Source organism: Thamnophis sirtalis, unplaced genomic scaffold, assembly GCF_051295495.1.
Source record: "Thamnophis sirtalis isolate CommonGarterSnake01/CBP01778 unplaced genomic scaffold, rThaSir2_p1.2 scaffold_4, whole genome shotgun sequence".
Taxonomy (NCBI): domain Eukaryota; kingdom Metazoa; phylum Chordata; class Lepidosauria; order Squamata; family Natricidae; genus Thamnophis; species Thamnophis sirtalis.
Window position 1 is genome coordinate 140,508,595 of NW_028261384.1, and position 4,201 is coordinate 140,512,795.

Below are 4,201 nucleotides of genomic sequence, written 5' to 3' on the forward strand. Positions count from 1 at the left end.
CTTTTCCCTCTCCGGGGACGGGCTTCGCTCAGCCTCGCGAGACTTTCAAGGCTCTCTCTCTCTCCGGCCGCCATCTTAACTACGGGCAAATTGCCCATCTCCTTAACCTCTCCGTTGCTGCACTGCTCGGCTTTCCCTTCTCCGCTGGGGGGGGGGGCACATTTCCATCAGAACCGTGGAATCGCCGCAAAAAACAGACAAACAAACAAACAAAAACACCTGGATATGAGAGAGAGAGAGGGAGGAGGAAAAAGAAAGAGAGAGAGAATGAAAAAAGAAAGAAAGAAAAAGAGGGAGAAAGAGAAAGAAAGGAGAAAAAAGAAAGAAAGAAGGGAGGAAAAAGAAAGGAGAGAAAGAAAGAAGAAAGAAGAGAAAAAAAGAATGAATGAATGAAATAAATTCATTTTAAAAAGAGGGAGAAAGAGAGAGAAAGAAAGGAGGAAAGAAAGAAAAAAGAAAAGAGAAAAGAAAGAACGAATGAAAGAAAGAAAAGGGAGAAAGAGAGAGAAAGAAAGGAGGAAAGAAAGAGGGGAGGGGAAAAAAGAAAAGAGAAAAGAAAGAACGAATGAAAGAAAGAAAAGGGAGAAAGAGAGACAGAAAGGAGGAGAAAGAGAAAGAAAGAGGGGAGGAAAAGGAAAGAGGAAGAAAGAAAGAGAAAAGCAAGAAAAATAAAGCGGGGAGGGACAAAGAAAGAGAAAGAAAGGGGGAGGGAAAGAGAGAAAGTGATAGAGGAAGAGAGAGAGAGAGAAGGGGAAGGAGAAAGACAGAAACTGATAGAGAAAGAAAGAGGGAGAAAAAGGAAGAGAGAAAGCGATAGAAAGGAAGAAAGAGAAAGAAAATAGAGAACAAAAAGGAGAGAGAGAGAAAATGAATGGGAAAGAGAGAAGTGATAGAGAAAGAGAGAAAGAAAAGAGAAAGGGAAGAGAGAGAAAGGGAAAGAGAGAAAGTGATAGAGAAAGAGAGAAAGAAAATAGAAAGAGAAGAGAGAGAAAGGGAAAGAGAGAAAGTGATAGAGAAAGAGAGAAAGAAAAGAGAAAGAGTGGAGAGAGAAAGGGAAAGAGAGAAAGTGATAGAGAAAGAAAAGAGAAAGAGAAAGAGAAAGAAAGGGAAAGGGAAAGAGGGAAAGTGATAGAGAAAGAGAGAAAGAAAAGAGAAAGAGAAGAGAGAGAAAGGGAAAGAGAGAAAGTGATAGAGAAAGAGAGAAAGAAAAGAGAAAGAGAGAAGAGAGAGAAAGGGAAAGAGAGAAAGTGATAGAGAAAGAGAAAGAGAGAGAAAAGGAAAGGGAAAGAGGGAAAGTGATAGAGAAAGAGAGAAAGAAAAGAGAAAGAGTGGAGAGAGAAAGGGAAAGAGAGAAAGTGATAGAGAAAGAAAAGAGAAAGAGAAAGAAAAGGAAAGGGAAAGAGGGAAAGTGATAGAGAAAGAGAAAGAGAAAGAGAGAGAAAAGGAAAGGGAAAGAGGGAAAGTGATAGAGAAAGAGAGAAAGAAAAGAGAAAGAGTGGAGAGAGAAAGGGAAAGAGAGAAAGTGATAGAGAAAGAAAAGAGAAAAAGAAAGAAAAGGAAAGGGAAAGAGGGAAAGTGATAGAGAAAGAGAGAAAGAAAAGAGAAAGAGTGGAGAGAGAAAGGGAAAGAGAGAAAGTGATAGAGAAAGAGAGAAAGAAAAGAGAAAGAGAGGAGAGAGAGAAAGGGAAAGAGAAAGTGATAGAGAAAGAAAAGAGAAAGAGAAAGAGAGAGAAAAGGAAAGGGAAAGAGAGAAATTGATAGAGAAAGAGAGAAAGAAAAGAGAAAGAGAGAAGAGAAAGGGAAAGAGGGAAAGTGATAGAGAAAGAAAAGAGAAAGAGAAAAGAGAAAGAAAAAGTGAGAAAAGGAAAGGGAAAGAGAGAAAATGATAGAGAAAGGTAGAAAGAAGAAAGAGAGAAAATTCCCCAGGTGAATCCCAGGGAAAAAACACACCTGACCATTTGAAAAACAAGCATTTATTATCATCCGGGGACTCCCGTTACCTTTTCTGCAGGTTTTCCACGCGGGAGGGGAAAACGTGGCGATCCTCCGAGGATCCCAAACGATCCACTTCGGGAAAGGCGTCAAAAAAGCCTCCCGAGCGAGCTGTGATGGCCGAGTGGTTAAGGCGTTGGACTTGAAATCCAATGGGGGCTCCCCGCGCAGGTTCGAATCCTGCTCACAGCGCGTCCCTTTTGCAACGCTCCGCCAGTGCGACCAGGCGCTTCTCTCTCCTCGCTGTTTCGACCGTTTGGAAGTGCTCCAGTCTTACGACCGACCTTTCGATAAGGAGGAGCGGAAAAAGCCATCTTTCCCCATTTCAAGTGCTTTGAAGCTGAACATAAACCAAGTTTTGGAAGCCTGGAAAGTTTGAATGCAACTTTCAGAATTCCCCTGCGAGCAACAGGGTTTACCCCTCTTAAAACTCTCAAGCTTTTAAAAAAAAAACAAGATATAAACAGAAGAGACCCCGAAAGATAATTTAAAAGTAGTTTTTAAAAAGTCTTTGCAGACTAAAAGGCTCAGTGCATTGCAAAAAATAAAAAATAAATAAAAATGCAAGCGTTGGAACCAACTTTGCAAAAATTCAACAAAGCAACCGAATTCGCTGGAAAAAAAAAAGGATTCAGAGCAGGAGACAAGAACAAAACTCCGCACTGGCGACGGGAAGGGCATCCGGCCATTAAAACACTCTGCTAGCTCTCTGGGAGATATAACTCCGCATTCTCAATATTACTGAGAATATATCTGCCGAACAAAACTCCGCACTGGCGACGGGAAGGGCATCCGGCCATTAAAACACTCTGCTAGCTCTCTGGAAGATATAACTCCGCATTCTCAATATTACTGAGAATATATCTGCCGAACAAAACTCCGCACTGGCGACGGGAAGGGCATCCGGCCATTAAACCACTCTGCTAGCTCTCTGCGGTTCTGGGTCAGCTGAACGGGTGGATGGATGTTTTTTACCGTTTGCTGTAACTTCGAAGTTTGGGATTTGTGCCAGATGGGCTTTTGTGTTTCCAAATGTGAACAAAATTCCTCTTGTGGCTGATGGGCTTTCGTCCTGTGTTGGATTTTGGGGTGAGGGGAGGGGGCTGCTTTCGTTCTAATCCCATCACTCTGCTTTTTGTTAGCTGTCAAACTTGGCGGCTAAGCAGTCTGGAAATCTCCCGCCTTCCACGGATTTCTGATTTGCTTTGCTTATGGATGAAGCCATCTAGATAGTTGGTTTCCTCTCTGAATAAGCTATTTTTTTTCCTGCATCTACTGTGGGCTATTAAGAAATATTTGGAGGTTGCTTTCTGCCTCTAAAAACACATTTCTCAGTTAAGGGAAATATAATATCCTGCCTTTTTTTAAAAAAATATTTCTCAAAATATTTTTTGAGAATTCCATTCTTCTCTAAGTTAAAAGAGATTGATTTGATTTGATTGATTTGATTTATCAAATCAAATCAAATCAATCAATCAAATCAAATCAAAAGAGAAATCTTGGTTAATATGGGGAAGAGGTGGCGGGGGGGGGGTCGCCAGTCCCAAATATCTCGAGGCTTCTGAGCGTTAAATATTTTAAATGAAATATTTTAGGGAATATATATTTTTTTAAAGGCAGAAATTACCTTGCATTTCCCCTCTGCCGCCAGGAGGGGTCGCTGCCTCATCTCCATCTTTGCAACCGCTGCTCGGCGGGGAAAAAAGGCAGCCGCCGCCCCCACCCCCACCCCGAGATTTTTTCTTCCTTAAAAAATATCAGATTCAGGCGAACCGAAAGGGAAATATATATAATATATTTCTTTAAAATGTTTTATAAAAGACTTGTGGAGATGCCGGGGATTGAACCCGGGGCCTCATACATGCGAAGCATGCGCTCTACCACTGAGCTACATCCCCACGCCTGGCCTCCCATCCGCTTGCAGTGCTATTGATGTCCAATGGCTTTTTTTTTTTTGGCATGGAGATTTTCATTTGCAAAGTGATGCAAAACGTCAGAGCTCCTGAGCATGCACAGAGCGCTTTTTTTTCTTTTTGCACCGGGCCGGGAAGCAAAGGTTGAGCGAGCACGTGCAAAGGGCGGAACGCAAATAAATCCCTTTATTTATTTTATATATATATTTTTTAAAGGGTGTGGTTCTCCCCCCCACCACCCCAGGTTCTGTTTTTTTTTTTTGCACCGTTGCTGCTGCGGGCGCCACGTTGCAAAG

At 42.0% G+C, this 4,201-nt stretch overlaps 2 non-coding genes across 2 annotated transcripts; one reads left to right on the forward strand and one right to left on the reverse strand.

Annotated features, from left to right (window-relative positions):
• The first annotated feature begins 2,102 nt into the window (after positions 1 to 2,102).
• TRNAS-UGA (transfer RNA serine (anticodon UGA)) lies at positions 2,103 to 2,184 on the forward strand. The gene has a single exon. It is a non-coding gene; the product is annotated as a tRNA-Ser (tRNA).
• A 1,634-nt stretch (positions 2,185 to 3,818) lies between these two features.
• TRNAA-CGC (transfer RNA alanine (anticodon CGC)) lies at positions 3,819 to 3,890 on the reverse strand. Its single transcript has one exon. It is a non-coding gene; the product is annotated as a tRNA-Ala (tRNA).
• Positions 3,891 to 4,201: the final 311 nt, after the last annotated feature.